Source organism: Hippopotamus amphibius, chromosome 8, assembly GCF_030028045.1.
Source record: "Hippopotamus amphibius kiboko isolate mHipAmp2 chromosome 8, mHipAmp2.hap2, whole genome shotgun sequence".
NCBI classification, from domain to species: Eukaryota; Metazoa; Chordata; class Mammalia; order Artiodactyla; family Hippopotamidae; genus Hippopotamus; species Hippopotamus amphibius.
Window position 1 is genome coordinate 19,347,021 of NC_080193.1, and position 15,244 is coordinate 19,362,264.

A 15,244-nucleotide genomic window follows, 5' to 3' on the forward strand; every position below is an offset into this window, starting at 1 on the left:
TCACGACTTTCAGGCTAGTGAAATTTAGCAGAGGGGAGACTTTGTACCAACAGTTGCACAGATAGAGGGAACATTGCAACTGATAAGCGGATCACAGCAGAGAAGTATACGAGGCTATGAGATATATAATATGGGCGGGGGGAGGAGGGGGTTGACCTGGCCTGGGGTTGAGGAGGAAGTCAAGGAGCTGTTCTAAGGAAGTGAGGCACAGAGCTGAGCTCTGAGGAAAGAGGCTGAGTGTGGGGGAAGCAGAAAAAATAGCAGATGCAAAGGCCTCGTGATGAGGGAGCACATACAGTAAAGGAACTGAAAAAGGCCCATATGACCCAAATGTAGTGAGCTGAGGGTGGGGGTTAGGGATGAAATACACTGGAAAAATAAGTAAGCACTTTAAGAACTAACTGGGTAGTACAGACATATATATACTACCAACTGTAAAATAGTCAGTGGGAAGTTGTTGTATAACAAAGGGAGTCCAACTCGAGGATGGAAGATGCCTTAGAGGACTGGGGCAGGGAGGGTGGGGGGGAATCGAGGGGGGGGCGTCAAGGAAGGGAGGGAATATGGGGATATGTGTATAAAAACAGTTGATTGAACCTGGTGTACCCCCCAAAAAAATAAAATAAAATAATAATAAAAACAGTTGATTGAACCTGGTGTATCCCCAAAAAAAATAAAATAAAATAATAATAAAAAAAAAAAAAAAAAAACACATTATACCTAACAATAAAAAAAAAAAAAAAAAAAAAAAGAACTAATTGGGCGGAACTTCCCTGCTGGTGCAGTGGTTAAGAATCCACCTGCCAATGTAGGGGACACGGGTTCCAGCCCTGGTCTGGGAAGATCCCACAGGCCACGGAGCAACTAAGCCTGTGTGCCACAACTACTGAAACCTGCATGCCTAGAGGCTGTGCTCTGCAACAAGAGAAGCCTGTGCACTGCGATGAAGAGTAGCCCCTGCTTGCTGCAAGGAAGACCCAACTCAGCCAATAAATAAATAAATAAATAAATTTTTTTTTAAAAAGAAGAACTAATTGGGCAATATCTGATAAACCTGAAGGAATGTGCAGCCTATGATCCTGCAGTTCTGAGTGAGGAACGTTCTGGAGAAATACACTCAAGTGCACCAGGAAGCATGAATAAGGATGGTAGGCCCAGCCACATTGTATGCGATCTCAGAAAACATGGAAGGACTCAACTGTGCATCGATGGGCATGGACACATTGCCGATATGTCTTTCTCAGTTTCCTCAGAAAGCAGAATCTGAATCAAAAGTTTGCAGTACTGCTTTGTTGGGGAATGCAGTCCCAAGGAAACAAGGGTGCAGAAAAGGGGGAGTGAGGCAGGGAAAGCGGTGCGTCAATGAGGGTCCCAAGGAGAGGCCATATTTACTATGGAAACATAGGACAGTTTTGGGGAGAGGAAGAAGGGAGACGAATTATCTTCTGGCTTCTCATCAAAGGTTTGTCCCATGGGGTGTAAATTCCCTTCTTCTTCAGGATTACCCATGCATGAGCACCTAGGCAGTCACTCAGTGTCACATGCGGAAGCTCCAGATGGAGGCCATTTGGTCAGAACCCACACAGAATCTGTCAACATAGTAATTAATGGTTAGGATGAAGCAAGTGGCCAAAGGAAATCACCCAAGAGGAGAGGCTGAGAGGCTCTGAAGAAGATGGAATACTACACAGCAGTTAAAAAGAATGACCTAGTTCTCCTTGCGTCTACATGGTGACTCTGACCAAAAAATGTTGAACTGAAAGGCACGTTGCAGAAGTAGCCTCAGAGTAAAGTGTATATAAAGTTCAAAAACAGGCCAAAGTAAACTGTATATAGAAAAGCAATGGAACAAAAAAGGATAAATCCAAAACTGAGGATAGTAGTTACTTCTGGGAAGCAAGGAGGAGGAGATTGGAATGAGGCGATGGAGAATTTCAGAGAGAAATGCTGGTAATATTAGGGTTTTTCTTGGGTTTTTTTTTCTGTGTTTTTTGTTTTTCTTTTAAGAGATCTTTTTTTAATTTTAAGGGTTTTTTAGGGGTTTTGTTTTTGTTTGCTTGTTTTTGGCTGCGCTGAGTCTTAGTTGTGGCACACGGGATCATTGCAGCATGCAGGCTCTTCTAGTTGCGGCTTGCAGGATCTAGTTCCCCAACCAGGGTTTGAACCCACGTCCCCTGGATTGGGAGCATGCAGTCTTAACCACTGGACCACCAGGGAAGTCCCTTTTTTTCTCTTTTATTTGCTTTTTTAATGGAACATTTCACAAATATGCATGTCATGTCATCCTTGTGTAGGGGCCATGCCAATCTTTGTACTGTTCCAATTTTAGTAGACTGAAGTGAGCACTTTTTTAACTGTATCAAAATACATATAATGTAGGGTTTATCATTTTAACCATTTTTCAGTGTACAGTTCAATAGCATTAAGTACATTTATATTTTGGTGCAACTGTCACCACCATCCAACTCTAGAACTTTTTCATTATCCTTGTCTTAGTTACCTTGGGCCAGAATAACGAAATTCCATAGACTGGGTGACTTAAACAACAGGCATTTATTTCTCACATTTCTGGAGGCTGGGAAATCCAAGGTCAAGGTGCCAGCAGATTCAGTTTCCAGTGAGGACCGACTTCCTGGTTTGTAGGCAGCCACCTTCTCCCTGTGTGCTTGTATGGCCTTTCCTAGGTACATGTGTGGAGAGGGACCTCTCTCTCTCTCCTTCTCTTATAAGGGCATTAATCCCCTCGTAAGGATCCCATTCTCGTGACCTAATCTAAAACTAATTACCTTCCAAAGGTTCTATCACACTGGGGATTAGGGCTTCAAAATGACAGTTTGGGGAGGACATAAACATTCAGCCCAAAACAATCCCAAACAGAAACTCCACACCCAATGAATAAATAACTCTCCCCAAATCCCCCTCCACCCAGCCTCTAGCAACTACCATTCTATTTTGCATTTCTATGAACTTGACTCCTCTAGATACTTCATGTAAGTGGAATCACACCATATTTGTCCTTCTGTGACTGGCTTATTTCACTAAGCATGATGTCTTCAACTCTCATCCATATTGTACCATGTGTCAGAATTTCCTTCTTTATTAAGACTAATATTCCATGGTATGTATATAGCACCTTGTTTTTCCATTCTTCCACTGATGGACGTTTGGGTTGTTTCTACCTTTTGGCTGTTGTGAATAATGCTGCTGTGAAAGTGGTAAAGTTTTGTTTCTTAAATTGATGATCACAATAATATATTATTATTTTAAACCATATATATGTTGGGACTTCCCTGGTAGTGCAGTGGTTAAGAATCTGTCTGCCAATGCAGTGGACACAGGTTCGATCCCTGGTCTGGTAAGATCCCACATGCCACGGAGTAACTAAACCCGTGTGCCACAGCTACTGAAGCCCATGTGCCTAGCGCCCATGCTCCGCAACAAGAGAAGCCACCGCAATGAAAAGCCTGCAGACCACAACAAAGAGTAGCCCCTGCTCGCCGCAACTAGAGAAAATCCAAGCGCAACAAAGACCCAACACAGCCTAAACATAAATCAATAAATTTTAAAAACATTAATAAAAAATTTTAAAAATAAAATAAAATACACCATATATATGTTTATTTCCTATTTTTTAAGCCTACAACTGCATAGTATTCTTTGTTTTTATACTTGCTCACAGTGGCACAATCTTAATTACTTTGCATAACAGTAACTCCAAAAAGTAACTTCTTTTTTCTTTTTATGGTTTAAACTTTATTTTATTTTATTCTATTCTTTATGGACTCACCTCCTCTGCACTTTTTTTTTCCCCTAGGATACAACTTTATTTGAACGTGGCAGTGGTACTTGTCCCTCTCTAGGCTTCCAGTTTGTGTGTGTGTGTGCAAAACTTTGGAATTTATTATAAGTGTGATGGGAAGCAACTGGAAATATTTTTTTTGACATACAATAAACTGCATATATTTAAAGTGTACAATTTGACATTTTTTTCTTATTGGTAATGTATATATGGCAATCCCAATCTCCCAATTCATCTTAAACTCCCCCCATCCCCCCCCCCACTTTCCCCACTTGGTGTCCATATGTTTGTTCTCTACATCTGTCCAAAAAGTAATTTCACTACTTCATTTTACTATCACAAACTCCATATCAGCCATTTCTTATCAAAATCACTGGTACATTATTAAAGTTATCTTTGTAACTAAACGAACTGATCATTAAATGTAAGACCCCATTAAAAGATAATACCTAAATAGTGCATCTTATGTATTATTATTAAAAAAGAAGGAAAGGACGCTGGTGATGGTGGCCTAACAGTGGGAATGTACTTAATGCCACAGAACTGTACATGTTAAAATGGTTAAAATGGTAATTTTGGTAAAACTACTTTTTTAAAAAGAAGAAGAGAAGGAAGGAGGGAAGGAAAGTGTCATATCAGGCCAAACCTTGTGACGATGGCAAGGATCTGTTTGGTTTGGTTTGGTTTTTGGCTGCACCACGTGGCTTGCGGGATCTTCCCCAACCAGGGATTGAACCCGGGCCACTGCAGTGAAAGCCTGGAATCCTAACCACTAGGCCACCAGGGAAGTCCCTTATGGTGAGGATTTGAATCTTTAACAGTTTCTATGCATTGCCTGAATTTTTATAAGAATAGATTATATAGAAGTCCAGGCAAGGGATTACACCAAGGAAGGAGACCAAATCTCTCATCAATGGCTGGAAAAATCAAGCCAAATGGGAGGGTGGGTAGCCTGTCGGAGGCCCCCAGCACACTGCCAGCAGCACCAGGGTTAGGACCAGGCTGCTGCCCTCTTGCCCGGGATATGAATGAAGGAACAACTGCCAGTAGGGGATCAGCAGTAATTAGACAACAGGCATTGACTGAGCACGTGCTACAGGCAAGATCCTTCCTGGGTGCCCAAGGGATGGACAGGCAGGTGAGTGAGGGGTGAGTCTACCTGACCTTCAAAGAGCTAGTTCCCAGGTGAGAAGATAAGACTGGGAAATGTACCTGCCAGTACAAGGTGATAAGGGGCCCCTCTGCACTCTGAACACACCCATGTTATAGCTTATCTTTGTGCGTTAGATTTATTTATTTACAGTCCTTTTTAGCAGGAAGACTGGGGGCTCCTTGAGGGCATTCATTGATTCAGGCATTTATGTAACTACTGTGTATGTAGGCACTGATTTGGGGCAGCCAGTATACAGTAGATGCTTGTGAAATATACATTGCCTAGCATTCAGTAGGCACTCAAATGCTCCTTGAATTGAATAAATAACGCATGAATAAGTAACTTGCACCAGGCCTGGCATACAGTAGGTGTTCAATAAATGTTAAATTGCATAAACGAAAGACTAGCACAGGGCCTGGTACACAGGAAGTACTCATTAAATGTTGCACCCTCCTGCCTCTCTGACCTAACTCCATCCTGAGCCTAAATCCTGGACACTGAAGCCCAGAGACCAAATTGGATGTCCAGACCATCATCAGCATCCATCCATCCATCCATCCATTCAACAAACATTTATCAAGGATACTGTTTACCAGTTGCTGGGGACACAGCAGTGACCAACGCAAGGAAGAGTTTTTCTCTCTCATTTGCTCACTTTCTAAAGGAGGAGAGAGACAGTAAATAAGTAAACAAAAACACCAACAACAGTAACATTAAGTGCTTCTGTTGACATTAAGTATACCTAGGTGATATGAGAGAGAGCAGGGAGTGGTGGGTGAGATGGATTAATCAGGGAAAGGCCTCTCTGAGAAGTCTCTTTAGACTTCAGCTAAAGTCTAAAAGGGAAGAAGCAGCCAGCCACATGAAGATCTGGGGGAAAAGCAATTAGGCAGAAGAAACAGCATGTGCAGAGGCCTTGAGACAAGACATATTAGGCTTGGCTGTGGAAAGAACTGTGAGAAGCAAGGGAAGCTAAGGGGTGCGGGGTGGGGCAGAGCATGGTACTGGAGCAATAGGAAGGCACTAGATCAGATGAGACTTTCTTGTTAAGGGTAAGGAGCTTGGATTTTATTCTAACTCAGATGCAAAGCCATTGGAAGGCTTTAAGCAGGTGTGGTAGGCTGAATAATGACCCCCGAAGACGTCCACATCCTAATCCCCGGAACCTGTGAAAACATCACCTCATATGGCAGAAGGAGCTTTGCAGATGTGACCAAGTCAAGGATCTTGAGATGGGGAGATTATCTTTAATAATCCTGATGAGCCCAAGGTAAACACAGGGTCCTTATACAAAGTAGAGGAGGGCTCGAGAGAGGAGATGTGACGCTAAAAGCAGAGACTGGACTAACGTGCTTTGAAGAAGTGGGAAGGGCTCACAAGCCAAGGAGTACAGAAGCTGAAAAAGGCAAGGAAATGGATTTCTCCTCAGAGTTTCCAGAAGGAACCAGTCCTCTCATCAGCTTAATCTTAGCCCTTTATGACTCGTTTTGGACTTCTGAACTTTGGAAGTGTAGGAGAATACATTTGTAGAGTTTCAAGTCACTGAATTTGTGTAATTTGTTACAGCAACAGTGGGAAGATAGTACAGCCAGAGAAGGGACAGCATCAGATTTGCTTTAGAAAGATTTTTCTGGTTGCTGTTACAGAATGGTTTTAATGTTAATTAATTTATTTTATTATTTATTTTTAATAAATAAATTTAAAAAAAATTTTTTAATAAATAAAACTGAGACCCTGCACCGGGTCTTAGTTGTGGCATGTGGATTCTAATTTGCAGCATGCAGATTCTAAGTTGCGGCATACATGCAGGATCTAGCTCCCCAACCAGGGATTGAACCCGGGCCCCTACATTGGGAACACACAGTCTCACACACTGGACCACCAGGGAAGTTCCCCAGAATGGCTTTAGAAGCAGAGACATCAGGGAGCAGGTTACTGCAGACCTCTCAGGGAGTGATGATGGTGGCCTGGCTAAGATGGAAGCAGTGATACTGGGGAGAAGAGGTCAGATTTTAAGAAAACGTTAAGGGTTACAATCGACTGGGTTTTCTGATGGATTAGATGTGGCAGGGGAAGGGCACAGTGAAGGGAAGCGAGGACTCAGGGGTGGCTCCTAGGGTGATCCAAGCCCCAATTTCCCCACCTTCTCCAGGGCCTCTGGAGAGAACCACAGAACTGCATTGCACTTGACAGGCTGTTCCTGTGCTGCTGGGCATTTTTATGTGATTAGGCTGGAATAGTTCTCGGGGAAATAAATGCCCTCGGTCTAAAAGGCTTTTACAAGCCAGGGCAGGGGATTAAAGGCGGCAGGGCCGAGGAGACATTCCAAGGTCAGGAGACAGCTGGGCATGGAGACTTTTAATCTAAACCTTAAACATTTTTATTTTTCACTCCCTGAACCCAGGGTGTCACTTTAAATACATGTTTGGCAACATTGGCAGTTCTATTTTTCTTTTTAATTACACAAAGAGAGATCCTGGAAATGGCTCAGCCCCAGGCCAGGAGAGGCAAAGAAAGTTTGGCAGCAATTGGAGGCAGAGACACCAACTAAAAATCTAGTGGATTGAAGTCCTTTTGAAGGAGTGTGGCGACTACCCTGAACTTTGTGTGGTGAGCCCTGACTCAGGGTTTCTAAAAGGAGACTGACAGTCACCAGCTGAAAACAGAGAGAGGACAGATGGGCACGTCTGCAAGATAAAAATATCACTAGCACCAGAACTGCTGCAGTACCTTGAGTTTATTCCCAGGCCTCTGTCCTCTTCCTTCCTTTCATCCTCTGACCAAAAAACAACTAACTTGATAATTCCTTCACATTCACACACTCCTTACTAGGTGCCCGGCGCACCAGGTTCAACTGTTTCTCTTTGCTATCTTGTTTATGCAGACAGCTGTACTGTGAGAGGTACTCACAAGACATCATTATCCCCGTCTTCTAGATGGGGAATCTGAGGCTTAGAGAGATTAAATATAACTCCAGGTCCCCAGTGTTGGGCCTGGGCTCGTTTGCCCTCATATCCATTCCTTGCCCTTCCTCTGCTGAGCTCTGTATCACATGGAGGTCAACCTCTGCAGGCTGCCAAATCAACTGGCTTCTTGTGTAGATCGACCAATGGGATGCAGTGATAGGAGACTGGTGGGTGGGAGGAAGGGAGAAGCCAGAGTATTTCTCCCTCTCTCTGCCTCAGGTAATATTTCCAGCAGCAGCTACATTTCCTATGTCCCCACCTTCCACCAACAGGCCCACTGTGGGTCCAGCTTCTATCTGGTGACTCCAATCCTTCCTGGGTACCAGAAACATCACCTCCCCACTCTGTCCCTCCAATCCCAGGGGTGGTACTGGCCTTCCTGCTATTGCTAATCTGTAGGTTCTTCACGCTCTCCTGTTTGCCTTTTCCATGGTTCTTCCATTACCTGTGAAGCAATTCTTTGTATAAATTCCCCTGTTCTAGTGTCTGTTTTTCCTGGTTGGATTCTCACTGATATTCTGCCTTTCGTGAATACTTAGAGATTAGCCAATTCATCAGGTTTGGAATGAAATAATACCCTCTCCTTGAGCACAGCACACCCCGCCAAAGGGAAAATAATAACCACCATTATATAAGCATTATATAAACATTTGCCAGACAAATGTTTTTGTTTTTGTTTTAATAAATTTGATTGATTGATTGACTGTGTTGGGTATTTTTTGCTGCACATGGGCTTTCTCTAGTTGAGGTGAATGGGGGCAACTCTTAGCTGCGGTGCACGGGCTTCTCATTGCCATGGCCTCTCTTGTTGCAGAGCACAGGCTCTAGGCACAAGGGCTTCAGTAATTGTGGTTTGCAGGCTCTAGAGTGCAGGCTCAGTAGTTGTGGTGCACAGGCTTAGTTGCTCTGCGGCATGTAGGAACCTTCCTGGCCCAGGGATCAAACCCGTGTCGCCTGCATTTGCAGGGGGATTCTTAACCACTGTGTCACCAGGGAAGTCCCAGACAAATGTTCTTTCATGGAACACTCATAGTAACCCTTTCTGCCAAGTCCCATTACTTACTATCCCTATTCAACAGGTGGGGCTCAGAGAGGCTTGGGTTGCTTACCCAAAGTGGTACAGTTATAAACTGACAAAGCTTGGATTCAGGGACTTCCCCAGTGGCGCAGTGGTTAGGAGTCCGCCTGCTAATGCAGGGGACACGGGTTGGAACCCTGGGCCAGGAAGATCCACATGCCAAGGAGCAACTAAGCCCATGTGCCACAGCTACTGAGCTCTTGTGCTGCAACTACTGAAACCCATGCACCAAAACAGAGTAGCCCCTGCTTGCCACAACTAGAGAAAGCCCACGTGCAGCAACGAAGACCCAGTGCAGCCAAAAAAATAACTAGCTGGGCTTCACACTGAGGAGCACCTAGCTCCAAAGTCTGTTTGTCTTTTTCTAATCTCTGCTGACATCTTGAACACACTTGCAGCCCCTGATAAACCCATTAGAATTCAAGTCCATTGGCTGACTTAAGATCCCACCTCGACTTGGTCCAGGGTATGTATAAGAGCTTCCTAGTGCTGCTGTAACAAAGTACCACAAACTAGGTAGCCAAGAACACCAGAAATTTATTGTCTCACATTTTGAGAGGGCAGAAGTCTGGGAAATCAAGGTATCAGCAGGGCTGTGGTCCTTCTGAAGGCTCCATGGGAAGATCTGACCCAGGTCTGTGGATGGCCATCTTCTCCCTGTGTCTCTTCATATCGTCTTCTCTCTGGGCCTGCCTGTGTGTCTACACTAATCATATTGGATTAGGGCTCACTGTAATGACCTCATTTTAATTTGGTTACCTCTATTAAGACCCTGTTTCGGGACTTCCTTGGTAGCACAGTGGTTAAGAATCTGCCTGCCAATACAGGGGACACAGGTTTGAGCCCTGGGCTGGGAAGATCCCACATGCCCTGGAGCAATTAAGCCCATGTGCCACAACTACTGAGCCTGTGCTCTAGAGCCAGTGAGCCACAACTACTGGGCTTGAGTGCCACAACTACTGAAGCCTATGTGCCTAGTGCCCGTGCTCTGCAACAAGAGAAGCCACCACAATGAGAAGCCCATGCACCACAATGAAGAGTAGCCCCCGCTCGCTGCAACTAGAGAAAGCCCATGTGCAGCAATGAAGACCCACCACAGCCAATAAATAAATAAATAAAAAATAAGTTTGAGATGGATCATAGACATAAATATACAAGCAAAAACTCTAAAGCTTTTTATTTTTGTTTAAACTTTTAAAGAAAAATATTTATCTGGCTGTGCCAGGTTTTAGTTGCCACGTGCAGAATCTAGGGCATGCAGGATCTAGGGCGTGTGGGATCTAGTTCCCTGACTAAGGATCGAACCTGGACCCCCTCCATTGGGAGCACAGAGTCTTAACCACTGGACCACGAGGGAAGTCCCTCTAAATTTTTTTAAAACTCTGTGTTTTAAAATTTTAAAACATAGGTGACTATCTTCATGACCTTGGGGTTGGCAAAGATTTCTTAGCCAGGACACAAAAAAACTAACCATAAAAGGCATAAGCACAAGCACACAGCCCCAGCAATGGCTTCTGACCAGGGAGAAGGGTGAGCCCTAAAAGCCCAGGGCCTGGGGAGCAGGGAGGCAGGACAGGGGTTCCCCTGGGCATGGTCTCTGAGTGTCAGGCATAGAGAATCATTTTAAGATCATCACAAACCCGAATTTGGAATTTTGTAACCAGTCCCCTGCTTCCTTCATCCAATTCTTTGACTCTGAAAGCCCCTGGATCACTCACTCATGCTGCTTCCAACTGTTGTATGGAGTTGGCGCAAGGGCTGAGCAGAAGAGGGATTTCCCACATTCTATGTGACACACAGAGGGAGTCACAGGGAGGCCTATACCAGCTCCATAGAAAGAAAACTTTCTGTTAGAAATAACCAATACAGAGCTTCCCTGGTGGTGCAGAGGTTAAGAATCCACCTGCCAATACAGGGGACACGGGTTCAATCCCTGGTCTGAGAATATCCCACATGCCAAGGAGCAACCAAGCCCGTGTGCCACAACTACTGAGCCTGCACTCTAGAGCCCACGAGCCACAACTATTGAGCCCATGTGGCACAACTACTGAACCCCCTGTGCCTACCCCCTGTGCTCCACAACAAGAGAAGCCACCACAATGAGAAGCCTGGGCTCTGCATTGAAGAGTAGCCCCTGCTCGCCACAACTAGAGAAAGCCCGAGCACAGCAATGATGACCCAACGCAGTGGAAAATAAATTTATTTATTTTTTTAATAAATAACTGATACAGAAGGAGGGCACGTCCCATCACCAGAGGTTTACAAGCACAGGTCTGTAAAGGCAAGAGCTCAAGAAATGATGGCTCTTTTATTATTAATTTAGGGGTTTCAAGCCTCAGAACAATCAGAGGGTAAGGCAGAGATGGGGGAAGGAAATAGAGGCAAGCGACCATGATGAGCTCTGACAAAATGCTCCTTTTTCAAACTGAAACTGGAGAATTCTTTGAAGCCTTTTTGGGCAGGAAGGGGCAAGGGATTTCCTTTTCATGTGGGCATCAGATTTACCCCTCCTAAAAATTTGACTGGGGGAGGTGACTGGGTGTCTGAACTCAGGATGTTTGTATAATATTTTTTCTTTTTAAATTATTTTTGGCTGCATTGGATCTTCATTGCTGCATGCAAGCTTTCTCTAGTTGCAGCGAGTGGGGGCTACTCTTCATTGGGGTGTGAGGACTTTTCATTGAAGTGGCTTTTCTTGTTGTGGAGCATAGGCTCTAGTCTCACAGGCTTCAGTAGTTGTGGCATGTGGACTCAGTAGTTGTGGCTCTTGGGCTCCAGAGTGCAGGCTCAGTAGTTGTGGTGCACGGGCTTAGTTGCTCCATGGCATGTGGGATGCTCCCAGACCAGGGATCAAACCCATGTCCCCTGCTTTGGCAGGCGGATTCTCTCTGTGCCACCAGGGAAGTCCTATAATATCTTTGTTTTTGCTAAGAGTATTGGTTGCCCAGAGAGGTTAAGTAGTTTGCCCAAGGTCACACTGCAACTGAGTGGCCAAGGGAACAGCCAACCTTAACCACTGCAGAAGGCTAAAAGTACTCAAAAACTAAAGCTCATCTAGTTTGGTGGTTCTCAAACTTTACCCAAAAAACTTGCTAAAACTAAACTGCTTGGGAGGGGGGTGGTTAGTAACTTGCATTTAAAAAAATACCTCTGGAGATTCTGATGCAAGGACAGAGGTGACTTTGGTGGTAGTTAAGCCCCAGACTCTGGAGATCCACCATCTGGGTTTAATGTCTGTACTACTACTTACTGGCTCTCTGCATTTTTCTCATCTGTAGAATGGTGATATACACCTGAAACTAACACAATATTGTAAATCAACTTTACTTCAATTTAAAAAAAATGGTGATATTAATACAACACTTTGTTGTAAGGAATTCTCAAGTTCAACATAATATAGTCAATACAATAAAATAATAGTAACCAACAAAGTAATTTAACATATGCAATATAACAAAGTTATGTTAACATATAACTGAATATATTTAATAAATATATCATTCTATTTTATTAAAATATATTTTATATATTTATTTATAATCAGTATATAAATTATTTACTAATAAAGCACTTAGAATAATGCTTGTCATTCATTAGCACTACTGAAGTGCTAAGTATTTTTTTTACCCCATGCAATGGGGAGCTTGCTACCTCCCAAGGCAACTCATGCCCTCTTTGGTCCGCCTGGGGCTGTGCCCATTGGCCACAGTGGTGAAGCAGGTTGCAGCATCCCCTTCGGTTGAATCTCTATATCGTCCTCATGCACAGAGTTGATTGAAAATTTCTATTTGGCTTTTTCAAATATAAACCCCAAAAGGCTGAGCCCGCACACACCCCTAGCCACTAGGGGGAGCCACACGTGGTCTTGGAGGTACTGCCGGGATGGGCAGCCTCATTCTGGGTTCCGGGGCTGATTCTCCACTGGCTTGTTTGGTGTTCTTTGCCAAGGTGCTTTCTCTCTGGGGCCTCAGCTTCTGTTAAGCAGGGGCTTGGGATGGGGTGGGTGTATCTCACGGCCCGAACTAGCTCTAACAATGTGGGGAAAAGTTATTAACAACTGACCCTTCCCGGCTCCAGGACCCTAGAGCAGGAAGCAGGGATTGCCCAGGTGCCCACCACCCTCCCAAGCCACCAACTCGTCTCAATAGTATTTTTGGTTTTTGCTCTGTGCACTTGGTAGGACTCAAATCCCACAAAAGTAGGAGTGGGAGGGGTATGATGTAGTAGCTGGAGAAAGGAAATCTGGCCCCATACCCACCCCCAAAGCCCCCTGCTGAGCTGCCACTCCCACATCCTTTTGTTCTTCCTTAATCAGCAAATCTTTCCTCCCAGCTTCCAGGCTCATCCCTTCCAGACCTGCTGCCCCACCCCGCCCCCTTCAGGCCCCATGGGCCCTCAAAAAGTTGTGCAAACCCAATTCTGAGCTGGCCGGGGCGGGGCGGGGGAAGGGGGGGGGAGGTTCTTAGAACCAAGGAGGTTTCATGCTGTTTTTCGTTGAAAGTGTTCCTATTGGGAATCTCCCGTGTGCATGATCCTATGAGAGGCCCTGGGTGATAAGGAAGTAATTTAACATAGGGGAACTTTGCTCTCAGATACTCATCTGCTGGGGGAGTGGGGGGCACAGAGAAACAAGTCAGTACATAAATAAACTAGGTGATTTCAGGTACTGTGATCAGAACTATAAGGGAAATATTGGATGAATTGGGAGATTGGGATATCCATATATACATTACTAATAAGAAAAAAATATCAAATACTTAAATAAAAAATAAAACAGGGTGAGGTGACAGAACATGGAATGGGGGCCACTTTCGACAGAGAAGGGAGGTCTCTCTTTGGAGGTGATATCTGATCTGAGACACAGATGGTAAGTGAAAGAAGTAACAAGTACAAAGGCCACCAAAGAAACAAGCCCAGTAGGGTGAGATTTCAAATTCCAAGGTCCCCAGTCTTCCTAAAAACAGAGAGAGGTCTCTGGGAGAATCCCAGAGACTTTTGGGAGGAGGGGGGGCCTTCAGTTTTATTCCATAATTTGGGTGAGTGGAGGGGCACCCTCTAGTGGTGACAAGATTTAAATTTCACATAGCTGACCTGGAGGGCCGCATGCTTGTGCCTTGAATCTGGGCTAATTGCATGCTTGTGCCTTGACTCTGGGCTAATTAGGAGTTTCACTCATTTCTATCTCTCCCACACTTATTCATTCAACAGATACTTACTGAGCAGTGTGCCAAGCAATACTCTAGATGCTGGGGGTAGAGATGTGAAACCCACAGTGAAGGTCCCTGCCCTCCTGGAGCCGATACCCTAGGAAACAGTTCTTAGCCCAGTACTCTACCCCCTCTTCACCTCTGCCCTCCATTATTCTGCAGCTACATTGGCCTCGTAATGCTCCAAAGGGCAGTTATTGTTGCTCCAGCGTCTCTGCATGTGCTGTTCCATTCCACCCCTGGAAAGCAGGTCCCTGCTTTGCATTGCTGGTTCAGATCTTAGCTCAAAAGTGACCAAGTCAGAATGATGTGAACTTATTTTGTTTGTTGATTGCTTGTTCTCTTCACTAAAATATAAGATTCCATGAAAGTTACCATTTTCTTGAAATCCCTCAGCCTAGAGCTTAGTAGGTGTGCAGTAAACTTACCGAATGGGTTTATTATTCTGTATCCCGTCTTGTTTCAGATGACAGTGAACTCTAAGTGTACGAATTGGACAAAACAGACCAAAAATCCCTGCCCTAAAACACCAATAACAAAACGCCTTGCCCAGAGCATTTTCAATTAAAACTGCAACCCATGCACTACCAGTGCCTCCTTTCCCTGCTTTATTTTTTCTATACATGTATCACCTTCTAAACTATTATAATTTACTCCTTGGTGTTTGCGTGTCTCCGCCACTAGAATGTTAGCTCCAGGAAGGCAGAAGATTTTGTCGATTTTGTTCACCACCCTACCCTCAGTGTCCAGAACAGTATTGGCACCCAGTAAGTGCTCAATAAATAGAGAATGAATGAACTCTAGATCACAGTCTGCTCTTTTTCCTGCAGGCCTTGAGTCACCTTGTTCCAAGGGGGAAACGGGCTTCAGGAGGCGCCCAGAGGTGACTTCAGGTGGCCCGACCCAGGAGTCGGAGCTCTGGGAGAAGGGCCATCGGAGCAGCTGCGGAGATGGGAGGCGCCAGCAGCAGGAGCCCAGAGAGGCCCGGGGGCTGGGGCACTTCCAGGAAGAGGCGCGGGCGCTGACGGCGCGGGGCCAGGG

General features: G+C 44.8%; 1 pseudogene; it reads right to left on the bottom strand.

The window, feature by feature from the left end:
• Positions 1 to 2,249: 2,249 nt before the first annotated feature.
• LOC130859707 (U6 spliceosomal RNA) lies at positions 2,250 to 2,350 on the bottom strand (annotated as a pseudogene).
• Positions 2,351 to 15,244: the final 12,894 nt, after the last annotated feature.